General features: G+C 37.6%; 1 long non-coding RNA gene across 1 annotated transcript; it reads left to right on the forward strand.

Annotated features, from left to right (window-relative positions):
* Window positions 1-12,815: 12,815 nt before the first annotated feature.
* On the forward strand, window positions 12,816-13,537 carry LOC107894953 (uncharacterized). Its single transcript, XR_001683331.2, has 2 exons — window positions 12,816-12,967; window positions 13,217-13,537. It is a non-coding gene; the product is annotated as an uncharacterized lncRNA (long non-coding RNA).
* The last annotated feature ends 2,170 nt before the right edge of the window (window positions 13,538-15,707 follow it).

Consider the following 15,707-nt stretch of genomic DNA (forward strand, 5'->3'; position numbering starts at 1 on the left):
GAGAAGTTCAAGCTGTGATATCTGGGGCACCCAATTCTCATGTTATTTGTTGTTCTTGGAATACTTTTTCTTTCTTTCCAAGATATACATTCCCAATTAATTCTTTTGTTGTCCTTCTTCACTATTTTCAATAATTTGTTCTTTCGAGCTATGCTCAGAACCAACTTTATTCTTATCCATTGTTATGACCTTTTTGCAAGCATTGGAATAATGATTAATGGACTAATAAAACTTTCACAAAGGAAGTTTTGCATATTACTCTGAAAAGTTTCTAAATAATACAGGAACCTGAAACAGGACTATTGTTTAGAACATGCCAAATTTGAAGGCTGGAAATTTGAGAAGGAAGAGTCTAAGTTTGGACTTTCTCTTTGGATTTTGTTGACAAATGCAGTGATTGAACAAAATGGCAAGATGTCGTGTCAATGAAAAAGCTTAAATAAACAAGCAAGCAATGATCACTAGGCAATAGGAAGAGGTTACCTCGGAGAAGAGAGCCTTCATTTGTGCATGAGTCTTTGAAACGACACCCTGGAAATGGTGTAAGGGGGACCAGAAAGATTAAGATCCTATATCCTTGAATGGTGATAAAAGAGGATTGAGGAAAAACCATATTTCTACCATTGGATTGTAGTGGGAGAAGGATGGTACAAATTTTGTGCCCTAATAGATTAAACGTTAAGATTTACAGTTGGGGGCAGCCAGATTAAGTGTTTCTTTGGATATACCAGACGAGCAAAAAGGCGTTGTAGTACGTCAGTGATAAAACCTTAATAAGTTTTTACGTGATGTTAACCTAAGCATTAATGAATCATCTTCATGACATTTTGCATTCATTCAAATGTCATTCATACATATCTAGTTAGGAGCATTTGATTCATTCTGATTATGTCATCCTAATCACTAGGCACAATTAGGTTCATAAAATAGAACATACAGGTCATGTTCCCCAAGGGACAGATCAATGAAGTTAAAGATCTTGCCTTCCTGTATTGATAGTGAAGCAGGTCGAAGACATAAACCTTGCCTCTTTCGGTTGTGATAGAGCTGGTTGAAGACAAAAGATCTTGCCTTCCTACATTGACAGCGAAGCAGATCGAAGACACAAACCTTGCCTCTTTCGGTTGTGATGGAGCTGGTTGAAGTTAAAGATCTTGCCTTCCTGCATTGATAGTGAAGCAGGTCGAAGACATAAACCTTGCCTCTTTCGGTTGTGATAGAGCTGGTTGAAGACAAAAGATCTTGCCTTCCTACATTGACAGCGAAGCAGATCGAAGACACAAACCTTGCCTCTTTCGGTTGTGATGGAGCTGGTTGAAGACAAAAGATCTTGCCTTCCTACATTGACAGCGAAGCAGATCGAAGACACAAACCTTGCCTCTTTCAGTTGTGATGGAGCTGGTTGAAGACAAAACATCTTGCTTTTCTGCATTGACAGCGAAGCAGATCGAAGACACAAACCTTGCCTCTTTCGGTTGTGATAGAGCTGGTTGAAGACAAAAGATCTTGCCTTTCTGCATTGACAGCGAAGCAGATCGAAGACACAAACCTTGCCTCTTTCAGTTGTGATAGAGCTGGTTGAAGACAAAAGATCTTGCCTTCCTACATTAACAGCGAAGCAGATCGAAAACAAAGCCTTGCATCCATCGATTGCAGTAGAGCTAGTTAAAGAAGCAGATCTTGCCTTCCTGCATTAACAGCAAAGCAGATCAAAAACAAAGCCTTGCCTCCATCGGTTGCATTGGAGCTGGTTAAAGGTTACAGATTTTGTCTCCCTAAGTCGTAGCGGAGCAGATCAAAGACAGCAAATCTTATCTCCAAGTGTAAGGAAGCGGATTCAAACCACAAGTCCTATATCCCTGACCTGTAGTGGAATAGATTGGAAATTACAGATCTTGTCCCCCTGAAGTTACAGTGGAGCAGATTGAAGCCAGAGATCTTATCTCCCCGAGATTACAGCGGAGCAGATCGAAGACACTATCATATCTCCCTGAAGTTACAGTGGAGTGGGTTAAAATAAAGGATCTTATCTCTCTGAGGTTACAGCAGAGTAGGTCGCATCAAGTCTTATTTCCCTAAAGATGCAGTGGAATAGATTGAAAACCACAAACCTCGTCCCCCTGAAGTTGCTACGAAGAAGATAAAGGCTACAGGACGCATCTCTCTAAAATGCAGTGGAATGGATCGAAGCAACAAGACCTAGTGGATTGGAATGAAACTACTTGAAATGGAGAAGTACCAGAACAAGTCAAGACTCGGCGAGACCGGGCAAAATGGGCCTTTCTTAGTCTTTGCTCTGTTATCGTTACTCGACAACGAGCAAAGAGGGGCAGCTGTTGCAGGCCCATTTGCCCGGGCCCAAGAAAGAAATAAAAGGCCCAGCACCCTGGCCCAACAGCCAAGCCCACATCAGACTAGGGTTTCAGAAACCGAAACCCTAGTATCCTACTTGCCGCTGCTCTCTGTCAGCCGCACGTCCCATCGCCATCTACCGCCACCAACTCCACCATCAGCCCCTGCAACAAAGAAGCAAACACGCAAGCAGCAATAACAGAGAAAAGTAGAAGCAAAATCGGTTATAAAAAAGAGGCCGAATATCATCTTAAGGGGGGGCTCTCCGATTTTTGTAAAAAAAACACTTTTTGCAAGATTTGAAGAAACAGAAATAAAAAAAAGGGTTGTTTTTTTTCTTTTCCGTTTATTTTATTTTATTTTATTTCGCAACAAAAATAAAAAAAGGAGGCATTTTTACCCTTTTTTGCCGTCACCGGAGCGTTCAGGAGGTCGAGAAGAGTCATCGGAGAGAAAAAAGGAGACTTTTGGTCTCCCCGTCGCCGTACACGGTGGCGCCGGCGCCGGAGGGCGGCGGCCGGTGCGGTGGCCCTCGGCCGGACCCTTGGCCGGCGCTCAGAGAGAAAAGGGGAGGGTTGAGAGGTTTTGGTTTTTTTTTTTGAAAAAAGAAAGAGGAAATGAAATTTTTTGGGAAAATTTTTGAATATATAGGCGTGTGAAACGACGCCGTTTTGGCCCAGCTCCATAACGCCCAAAACGGCGTCGTTTTGCTTTAGCTCCTGACCCGAGACCCGACCCGTACCGCCTGGGATCCGCGTGTTTTTGGACCAGAGGGGTTATTTGCGCCCTCAGTCCTTCCGCTTTTGAGGCCGTTTACAATTGGGTCCCATTCCCTCTTATTACTTGCTTTAATTTTGCCCTAAATTTCCATCTTTCTTGCGATTTGGTCCATCGACCGTCTGCTCAGGCTTTGTTAGAACGACGTCGTTTGGTCCACGTGGGAATATTTTCCGTTTTGACCCTCCGTCCTTTCGCGCGAGTCACATTTTGGTCCTTTCCGTCCTTTTTATTCCAAATTCGCCCAGTATTTTCTTTTTTATTTCGATTTAGCCCTTTTTTAGCCACTTTATTATTTTGTTTATTTTATTATTATTATTATTATTATTATTTACTATTATTATCTTTACTATTATTGTTAGTATTATTACTACTATTATTATTACTATCATTATATTTATACCCATATTTACTTATATAAATCTTAGATAATAGGTGATATATTATATTATTATAAAATTGCGTATATACGTATCCGATGGAGGCAAGACACAAACCTTGCCTCTTTCAGTTGTGATGGAGCTGGTTGAAGACAAAACATCTTGCTTTTCTGCATTGACAGCGAAGCAGATCGAAGACACAAACCTTGCCTCTTTCGGTTGTGATAGAGCTGGTTGAAGACAAAAGATCTTGCCTTTCTGCATTGACAGCGAAGCAGATCAAAGACACAAACCTTGCCTCTTTCGGTTGTGATAGAGCTGGTTGAAGACAAAAGATCTTGCCTTCCTACATTAACAGCGAAGCAGATCGAAAACAAAGCCTTGCATCCATCGATTGCAGTAGAGCTAGTTAAAGAAGCAGATCTTGCCTTCCTGCATTAACAGCAAAGCAGATCAAAAACAAAGCCTTGCCTCCATCGGTTGCATTGGAGCTGGTTAAAGGTTACAGATTTTGTCTCCCTAAGTCGTAGCGGAGCAGATCAAAGACAGCAAATCTTATCTCCAAGTGTAAGGAAGCGGATTCAAACCACAAGTCCTATATCCCTGACCTGTAGTGGAATAGATTGGAAATTACAGATCTTGTCCCCTGAAGTTACAGTGGAGCAGATTGAAGCCAGAGATCTTATCTCCCCGAGATTACAGCGGAGCAGATCGAAGACACTATCATATCTCCCTGAAGTTACAGTGGAGTGGGTTAAAATAAAGGATCTTATCTCTCTGAGGTTACAGCAGAGTAGGTCGCATCAAGTCTTATTTCCCTAAAGATGCAGTGGAATAGATTGAAAACCACAAACCTCGTCCCCCTGAAGTTGCTACGAAGAAGATAAAGGCTACAGGACGCATCTCTCTAAAATGCAGTGGAATGGATCGAAGCAACAAGACCTAGTGGATTGGAATGAAACTACTTGAAATGGAGAAGTACCAGAACAAGTCAAGACTCGGTGAGACCGGGCAAAATGGGCCTTTCTTAGTCTTTGCTCTGTTATCGTTACTCGACAACGAGCAAAGAGGGGCAGCTGTTGCAGGCCCATTTGCCCGGGCCCAAGAAAGAAATAAAAGGCCCAGCACCCTGGCCCAACAGCCAAGCCCACATCAGACTAGGGTTTCAGAAACCGAAACCCTAGTATCCTACTTGCCGCTGCTCTCTGTCAGCCGCACGTCCCATCGCCATCTACCGCCACCAACTCCACCATCAGCCCCTGCAACAAAGAAGCAAACACGCAAGCAGCAATAACAGAGAAAAGTAGAAGCAAAATCGGTTATAAAAAAGAGGCCGAATATCATCTTAAGGGGGGGCTCTCCGATTTTTGTAAAAAAAAACACTTTTTGCAAGATTTGAAGAAAACAGAAATAAAAAAAAGGGTTGTTTTTTTTCTTTTCCGTTTATTTTATTTTATTTTATTTCGCAACAAAAATAAAAAAAGGAGGCATTTTTACCCTTTTTTGCCGTCACCGGAGCGTTCAGGAGGTCGAGAAGAGTCATCGGAGAGAAAAAAGGAGACTTTTGGTCTCCCCGTCGCCGTACACGGTGGCGCCGGCGCCGGAGGGCGGCGGCCGGTGCGGTGGCCCTCGGCCGGACCCTTGGCCGGTGCTCAGAGAGAAAAGGGGAGGGTTGAGAGGTTTTGGTTTTTTTTTTGAAAAAGAAAGAGGAAATGAAATTTTTTGGGAAAATTTTTGAATATATAGGCGTGTGAAACGACGCCGTTTTGGCTCAGCTCCATAACGCCCAAAACGGCGTCGTTTTGCTTTAGCTCCTGACCCGAGACCCGACCCGTACCGCCTGGGATCCGCGTGTTTTTGGACCAGAGGGGTTATTTGCGCCCTCAGTCCTTCCGCTTTTGAGGCCGTTTACAATTGGGTCCCATTCCCTCTTATTACTTGCTTTAATTTTGCCCTAAATTTCCATCTTTCTTGCGATTTGGTCCATCGACCGTCTGCTCAGGCTTTGTTAGAACGACGTCGTTTGGTCCACGTGGGAATATTTTCCGTTTTGACCCTCCGTCCTTTCGCGCGAGTCACATTTTGGTCCTTTCCGTCCTTTTTATTCCAAATTCGCCCAGTATTTTCTTTTTTATTTCGATTTAGCCCTTTTTTAGCCACTTTATTATTTTGTTTATTTTATTATTATTATTATTATTTACTATTATTATCTTTACTATTATTGTTAGTATTATTACTACTATTATTATTACTATCATTATATTTATACCCATATTTACTTATATAAATCTTAGATAATAGGTGATATATTATATTATTATAAAATTGCGTATATATGTATATGTATATGTATCCTTTTGACTTATTTAATATATACATACAAAATCATATTTTCGTATATTTTATAATTTGTATATACATACACTTATATCTATATTTTCTAATTTTTATAAATATATTTATATGTGCATACTTATATTTTTATATACTTTCTAATTCGTGCATACCTATTTACATCTATATTTTAATATATTTTAAACATATATATAAATATCGCTATTTATTTTTTTATTTATTTTTTATTTGCTATTATTATTTTCAAATTTTGATGTATACTTACATATATATATCTTTACATTTTTTATAATTTTATTCATTTATTTATTTACATTTTCATTATTATTTTGAACGAATGGTCTAATTTTATTTGCTTGTATACATTGCTATTTCGTATGTTATTAGTCTGTATTTTTTATTTTTCTTATTTTCGTTGCTATTACTTGCATTGTTTTTACATCATCGTATTCATATTTATTTAGTTACGCATATTAACATCTTATCGTATTTTTACTGTTTTGTGAAAAATATTTCATTCGATGTATGAATTATAACTTTTTGAGTAAACAAAATTTCGTGTTTAGATTCGAGAATATCGTACCCTAACTTACTGGGTTTCGATTTTCACAATAAATCTAAATATACGAATCTTTTCAAACTCAAGTTTTTTTAAATGATCTCCGGAATTAAGAAAAGATCGTGTCCTAACTTACTGGGCACGACCCCTTTCCTAAACCTGGGATAATAAAATATCTTTCAAATAAATAAAATTTCGGCATTCATTCGCGTATCGAAAATTCGAGACATTGTGTCCTAACTCATTGGATATGATTCTCCTTCTCGAATAACGTGAAATATGCCCTTTTTTTCTTGAAAATTTTCAACGTTTTAATACAAGGATCGTATTTTTTTAAATTCTTCTAAGTTTTTCAATTTTCGACATTAAGACATTAAGTAATCAACTAAGGTACCAATTTTGGGCGTATCGAGGGTGCTAATCCTTCCTCGTGCGTAACCGACTCCCGAACCCGTTTTCTGAATTTCGCGGACCAAACTTGTTGTTTTAATAAAATCAAACCGTTTATTAAAAACAACCGCTTTTCGAGGTGATCCAATCACACCTTATAAAAAAAGATTGGTGGCGACTCCTGTTTCATTTTTTTCAAAACCCAAGTCGACCCTGTTTTTATCCGAAAAATAGTGTCAACAGACACCATACGAGGATCTGGCAATTCGGGCAGTAATTCTGGATGAATACTTGCAAAATCCGAACGCTTGACACGTGAAGGTCCCATTGGTCAACTTTGCTATTGTGGAGATGCACCAATCAGACAGAGTATTACGGCAATTTGGATTCCGACAACCGATTCCTGTGGCACCTGAGGTGTTGGATGATCATCAAAAAATCGACTTACGGCAATTGCATACAGATTGACCGAGATTCTGGTTACACTATATCCAAATGTGGGAAGATCGGTATGATTATATACCTACTCAGGAACCGATCATCGTTTTAGAGTTGGCGTGCGTGTCGAAATACATGCCATGGTTGAGGATCCATGGCAAGCCATATTTACTGTCAGAAGAGGAGAGGCAGTAGCAATTGTGTGTCCAAAGGGAACGACGTGACCCTTTAAATCCTAGAAGAAGGGACGACGACGCAGGCCCATCAACAGATCCCACATAATCACCCCGCCCAGCAACAGGACCTACACAGTCACCGGGCCCAAAGTTCAACCGCTGACACCCACAGCACAGCCTCTTCAGATGATGCCAGGTACGTATCCTAGCCCTTTTATGTATTCTAGCCCTTATATGTTTCCTTTTTCTAGTCCTATGGCAGGTTGGAATGCATGGCCCGATTCATCTCTATTTCCGATTACTCCAAGTGAACGGCTGATCTATAGGCAGCCGTCGCACGAGGGATCGCAGGAGGGGCCGTCGGGGAGCTCTTCTTTTTACCAATCCCCGTCACCTTATGGGTTTCAAACACCTCCGTCATTAATGATGCAAACACCTCCACAGTCACTATTCTATCAAGGCGGGTCATCCTCCCAACACCCACAACCAGAATCCTCGCCGGAGCAAGCACAACCCCCACCAGAAGCTGGACAAAGGAGGAATCAAACGCGTAACCGTCGACGACCTCCATGTGGCACTGAATCCGACCGGCACGGACATTGATTTTTATTTTAATATATTTGTACAAACATTTTGAATCTTTTTATATTATTTCATGTAATTAGATAAAATGTTGTTTTAAATAAAGTAATTGTAATTTACTTTTATATTTTTTAATAAAATGGAAATTATTTTAAATAAGGCAACATTTTGAATATTTTTATATTATTTCATGTAATTAGATAAAAGGTTGTTTTAAATAAAGTAATTATAATTTACTTTTATATTTTTAATAAAATGGAAATTATTTTAAATAAGGCAACATTTTGAATATTTTTATATTATTTCATGTGATAATATAAAATGTTGTTTTAAATAAAGTAATTATAATTTACTTTTATATTTTTAATAAAATAAACATTATTTTAAATAAAGCAATATTTTGAATATTTTTATATTATTTAATGTAATAAAATATAAATAATACAACATATTGACAATTACAACAACTATCAACTATTGCAATTTGGACATGATCTACTTGTATGGCCTGGGTTCCTACACTATCCACATAACTTCTGTTGATTGGTTGTTTCTCGGATATCCATATTGTTGCGTATTCTAGTCGAGCAAGGTCGACCCTTTGGTTTATACCGCAACTCTCTATCCAGTAACAGCTTAAACGGAGCAAGCGATACAGAGGGCCACTTACGCTCATCTGCGACCGGTGGGAATATGTGTCTCCACACGTTGTACATGTATTCCAATTTGTACACGTCGTCGACATAGCTCATGGGATCCAGACGAAGATTTTGACAAGCTGCAATTACATGAGCGCAGGGATAACGAAGTGCGTCAAACCTCCCACAATCGCAAGTCCTATTTCTTAAGTGTACACGATATTGCCCGCCAGTAATACCTTGGTGCGGTTTGTCAAACTCTGTCACATGAAACCATAAGTTGTCTCAATCGTGACACACTGAGTGCATAGTGTTCGCCCATGCCTTCGCCTTGTTAATTTCTTGCAATACCTTTGCGCACCATACATGGCCTCCCTGCATTTGGCCTGGATAACTCGCTGCTCGTTTCGAAAATAGTGCCGCTAAACGAAAATATGTCTCTCGCACAACTGATGTTATCGGTAAATAATGTGTTCCTTTCAGAACAGAATTTGTACATTCGGCCAGGTTTGAGGTCATGTGACCATATCGTAAGCCGCCGTCGTATGCTTGTGTCCACTGTTCGAAAGGTATATTACATAGGTAGTCATGGCCCTCTTTGTTAACTAAATGGAAAACTGCCAACATCTCATGAAAACGGTCCTTACTTATCTCATAGCTTGCCAATATAAGTTGATAGCGAAAATTACATACCACTTTTCCATTTAAAATAAATTCAATATTCCAAACGAAATTATATTAATAGAGATAAAGTTAAATACCCATGTTGGCCACTTACCGTCGTTCACCTTTAGATGGATATTGCTTGTAGTAGTTGGAAGCAATGTGCCTTAGGCAGTACCGATGGTGTGTGCGATGCCATAGGCTTCCCTGTCGCTTAATTGTAGCTAGTATTTCGCTGCCTCGATCCGATATAATGCATATATCAGGTTGGGGGCAAACATGCATCTTTAACCTAGAAAGAAAAAAATCCCAATCATCAGCTGACTCCCCCGGTGTTATTGCAAACGCAATTGGAAGGATTCTTCCACTACCATCCTGTGCCACTGCTAGCAATAGCCGATGGGTATATCTACCGTACATAAAGGTACCGTCAATTTGTACCAATGGCTTACAATATGCAAATGCGTCTTGGTATTGCTTAAAGCTCCAGAAGAGACGCTTAAATACTTGGCATCCACGGAGCAATCGGTCGTTGTAGTATGCAGGTTCTGTTTGAAGTTCTGTTATGCAACCTGGGATGTATCTCTCTAGCACTTGACACTACTGCCATATTTCATTATATGAAGCGTCCCACCCACTATGCATCTTCTCCAAAGCCTTCTGCTTAGCTATCCAAGCCTTACGGTAAGAGGGCGTGTACCCTATTTGGTTACGAATATTGACAATTAAGACTGGCACTGAAGTCCTAGGATTTGCCTTCACCGTAGGTAGTATTAAGCTAGCTAACATAGCTGAATCCATCTTGGAATGATCTTGTGAAATACCTGTCAACGAAGTACGTTAAATAATGTAACATTACATAATAACAGTATTATTCAAAAACCTTAAATACTGTACCTGCAGCACATGTATGTGAACCTTTATACTTTTTTATCTCCTATAACCCTGTCGTTTTCCTTAACGAGGCATAGATTTTCCATGAACAACTTCCATCTTGCATTGCACACTTCGCCTCAAGCTTATCGGATTTAGATATAACCACGTGGTAGTTAACACCGTTATTGATGTTATGTTGTTTCAATACACCAAGAAAACTATCCTTATTGGAAAACTCCTTACCAACTTCAAATTCACTCGAATCCAATAACGAACTTGTATGATCATGTGTTCTGTATGGTAGATCTGGAAACTCTAATATATCATATGCAGATAGATCGACATTATGCATGTGGGCTGGAGGCGAGTATGCCTTGAATCGTGGATCTTCTTCTTCATCTGAACCCCCTTCAACATCTTCAGGTTCAGTTGGAATAGGCTCCGGTTCAGAAAATAATCCAACTTCTGTACCATCGCGGCCGGGCTCTCGAGGTGGATCCACATCGGACTCATCATCTAACCCACCATCATCTGTGACGTATGAGGTCCCCTCACCAGTGGATGTCATGAGGAGTACATCATCCCTTCTTCTGGGCGTTTCATAACGTCCCCAATTGGATGTAGATTGCCAAGCACTATAAGTTGATGTCGTTCCCCAGTACGTATTTCTAGCATCAAACATCGACCCACCTAGGTGCATGTACCATCCACTAACAGAGTGTTGTGCAGGGGTTGTGTATTCCATACCGCTACCAAAAACTGGCGGTTCCGTGTTATGTAACCCACTAACGGAGTGTCGGGCAGGGGTTGTGTATTCCTCTCGAACAGCAGCCGCAAATGTATCATTTGGTGATGCAAATTGTACATATAACTCAATATATGGTGCTCCACTAGCAAGATGAGTCTGCACCATTGCCTCCAAGCTATGAGCACCTTTGATGTCGAACGAGTCATATGTTACTGGATCAATAGAAGCACAAAATCGATACCTAATAGACAACACTTTCATTGGCGTCGTTCTGAATATTTTACGCCTAATCCTTTTATGAAGTTCTACTAAATCTATGTTCTGGTTAAAAACCAGTCGTATTGTATTCTCCGAAAAAAAACAATACCGTTCTTGGTGTGACGAACCTCACCATTATAGTAAATAACAACACTAATGCGTTCACTCATCTTTAATTTTTATCCTTCTTAGCCTCTCTATTTTTTTTTTGCTGTAAGTTATGCAACCTGAGAACAAAATTTGGTTCATTTATAGCCCAAGTTATTTCAAAAACCACTGTAGCAAAAGAGCGTCCACGTGGGAGCTTCTTTCAGTACTTTTGCTGAAAATGCATCCTACTTGAAGCGTTTTTTACACTATTTATGCAGACACGTCTTCTCAAAATTATTTTTTCAGAGACCACTGTAGCAAAAGAGCATCCACGTGGGAGCTTCTTCTAGTAATTTTGCTGAAAATGCATCCTACTTGAAGCGTTTTTACCACTATTTGAGCAGACACGTCTTCTCAAAATTATTTTTTTAGAGACTACTGTAGCAAAAGAGCGTCCACGTAGAAGTTTCTTTCAGTACTTTTGCTAACAATGCATCATGCTTGAAGCGTTTTTTACACTATTTGCACAGACACGTCTTCTCAAAATTATTTTTTCAGATACTACTGTAGCAAAAGAGCGTCCACGTGGGAGCTTCTTTCAGTACTTTTGCTGACAATGCATCCTGCTTGAAGCGTTTTTGACACTATTTGCGCAGACACGTCTTCTCAAATTTATTTTTTCAGAGACTACTGCAGCAAAAGAGCGTCCACGTAGAAGCTTTTTTAGATTAACAAATAATTTAATTAAGTTACTCTAAACCCCAAACCCTCATTTATTTGATTTTTTTCTTAAATACCCTAAAACCCTAAACCCTAAACTCCTAATCTATTTTTTTTTAAATTTATAATTAATTTACTCAAGTAACCCTAAACCCTAATTTATTTGATTTTTTCCTTAAAACCATAAACACTAAACCATAATCTATTTTTTAAAATTAGTAATTAATTTAATTAAAAACACTAAACCTTAATTTATTTAATTTTTTTCCTTAAAACCCTAAAATTTAAAAACTTAAAATTCTCAAACCCTAACCCTAATTGCAGAAAACCCTAATAAAAACACAGGCAAAGCGCTTCCTTGAGGAAGCGTTTTCCTGCTTTTTCCCCTGACAACACGCTGACGTGGACGCGTTTTGTAAAAACTGGCCCATTCCGGTTAACAATTTCTGACCTGGCCCATTTCGGTAAATTTTAAAAAAACGGGGCTTTTATTGGTAATTTGCCCCAAATATGAATTAAATTCCAAATTAAAATGAGGTAAAAAAAATTAAAGTAATTCACCATATATATTTAAATAATTTTTAAAGAAAATGAATGTTAAGTAAATAAAAATGAGAAATTTAACCATGAAATATAAAACAAACTAAATTGAAATAAAATTAAACTAAAGAGGGTAGAATAGAACATGAAAACAAAATTAAGGGCTAAATTGATATGCGTGCAAATATGCAGGGATTTGAAAACAAAAATTCCCTAGGTATGAAACAGTGTCGTTCCAGGTGCTATATAAAACCAATTTTTTTGGCCAAAATCCATTTGTTCTGCCATTTTTTCAAGAAAGACTAACAGCCCCTTCCCTCCCAAATCTCTGCTAGGGTTTCAACCCTATCTTGGTGCGTCGCAAATGGAGGGTCATCGGCATTTCTATGCCTCCGTCTCCGACGCCGATCACGGCGTGAACCAGGGTGAGTCTCCTTTTCTCTTCTTTTTAAAAAAAAAACAGTTTATAAAATCGATAGAGAGGAAAAAACAAACATTAACCGAAAATCCAAAGAAAAGAAACAAAAAAACACCTCTTAAGACTGTAAATGGACTTTTGTTGATGTTCTATTGCTTGTGTATTCTGCCGTGAAGGAAAAAAAACGTCCATTTTACAATTGCTTTGTTTCGGTTTTATAGCCGACTCTTTTACAATCTATTCTACACGTTTGTAGGTTCCTAGGCGGGTACGCCTCTGACATGGCTTGGTGAAGGGGCGTACGACTCGGAGGAGGCGCGCGACGTGCGGCGGAGGCACCAGCAGCAGATTGCCTGGGGTTTTCACTTTGCTGGAAAAAAGTTTAAGTTATTGGGCTAAAAGCTTGCGCTAAGGTTTAGTCTATTTTTTGTATTTTGGGCTCAAAACTGGACTGTTTGGCTTTTTGGTTTGGGAGTTGTGTTTAATGAATTGTATTTTGGGCCGGGTAAAAATTGAGTCCAACAATGACTATATAAAAACTTTTAATAAATAAAAAAATATATAAAATTTTATTAAATATTAAAATAATATAATATAAATTTTTAAAACATAATAAAAAATAATACGAGTGGGCCTAAAATAGGCTTAGGTTAGTCTTTTGCAAATATGGGTAGGTGTAGAGGTGTTCATGGGTCGGGCTACCCGGCCCGAAGGCCTGCCCAAAATGTGGGAGGGTTTGGACAAAAATATAAGCTTGAAAAATAGGATTGGACAAAAAATAAGGCCCGTTTAAAAAATGGGGCGGGCCTCGAGTAAGGTATTTTTAGCCCCGGCTCAGCCTGAATTCACTAAAGGACAAAAAAGATCTGCAATTTTTTTATATTTTTTAATGTTATTTTTTTATTGTTTTCTCCCTGTGTTGTTACAATTTTATTATTATGTTGCTATTATTTTGTTGTTATTGTTTGGATATTGTATAAAACTTATTTTATTGTTAATTTTCTTATTATTTTAAAGGCATTTGCTTGTTAAGTTGCATTTATCTTAGTGTTATTTAAGTCTACATATTTTTTACAATTTATTTTCAATTTGTTGGAAAATATTTATTTTGATATTTTTAGTATTTTTGATGTATTATATATATTTAAAAATAATATAAAAAATTAACACAGGCGGGCCGGGCCGGGATTGGGTTTTAGTATTTTTATTCGGGTCAAGCTTGGAAAAAATTTCAGGCCCGGCTAGGCCCGAGCCCAATAAATGGGCATGATTTTTTAGTTGAGCTTACCCGAACCCGGCCCAGCCTGACCCATGAACACCTCTAGGTAGGTGTAGGCAAAATTTTAGGCCTATATTTCATGACGGGCCGAGCTTAGGCAAACTAAAGCATGTTAATATCATGCTTAGGGTCGCCTCGGCTCATGAGCACCTCTACATTGCAGGGACTTATTTAAATAAAATAACAAAGTCTAGGGTTTTTTTATCTTATATATCTAAAAAAAGATATATTGGGTTAAAAAATAAATTTGGACAAAATAATAGTACAATTTAGTTTTTTTAAATAATTTATTATTTTTATGCTTTGATCTAGAGGTGTTTATAGATTGGTGGTCCGTTAGTTGATCTGGCTCACTTTACGTTTTTCAACCTCGGATTGGTTCGATTTATTGTTTATAAATAATAAATATATAATAATTTAATTTTTATATTTTTTATATTTAAATTTTTAAAAATATTTTTAATTAAGTTTTAGATGATAAAATGGACATTCTAGGCAGGCCGAGCTCAGACCTGGAAGTTTTTAGAATCAAGTTTTAACCCGAATCATGAAAATCTTTACATTTTGATCCTTTTGTATATAGGGATTGATCCTTCTTAACAAAAGGTTTGATCTTTCCTTTATAGTAAAAGAGATACATGATGTTTTTAAATGAATTTGGTCAAATTTGAAACGTGTTATATTGGTGTACTAATAAGATAAAATTAAATCAAATCATTGGATCGAATAATTTGACACGATTTTTGCACATGTTTTAATTTAATCCCTAATGATAAGTACCGAATTTCCTATTTTCTTTCTTCAAGTTAAATGCCAGGTTTAAAAAAAAAGGTTTAATTTTGCCACCGACCCCTGTGCTTTTTAGACTTTTGAAATTTAATCATTATGCTTTTACTTTCTCAAATTTAATCCTTCTACTTGTTTGATTTAAAACTTAAACGTCAATTGATAACACATTTTCAAATTTTAACAAAAATAAATTAATAATGTAATAATCAATTGAAATTTTAATTTTTAAATCGTATAAATAAATAAATTAAAACTTAAATTAAAAAAATTAGACCTAAAATTTATATTTTAAAAAACTAAATTTAGGTGGGTTTTAGGTTTTCCCCCATTTGGTTTGTCCCTTTTGCTGGTTGGTCAAGTCATTTAATTAGTTGGATTCAATGTCGTGGCGTCACAAAGTATCTATGCTTTTCATGAGTTTTCACTTTCTCATGCAAAAATTGAATTTTTAGAAACAATTAAATGCATAATATTAAAGACAAATCCCAATCTACTTATTATTTTTTCAGTTTATTGATTCATTGTTTTTATTTTCTTTCTCTGCTTCATATATTGTATGTTAAATTAGATTTTTGGTTAAAATATTTTAAATTCCCTATATTCTTTGTACATTTGGAATTTAGTCCTTCTACTTATATTTCCGGGAGTTTAGTTTTTTTTTTTTACTTTTCATATTTAA

Source organism: Gossypium hirsutum, chromosome A13, assembly GCF_007990345.1.
Source record: "Gossypium hirsutum isolate 1008001.06 chromosome A13, Gossypium_hirsutum_v2.1, whole genome shotgun sequence".
NCBI lineage: Eukaryota > Viridiplantae > Streptophyta > Magnoliopsida > Malvales > Malvaceae > Gossypium > Gossypium hirsutum.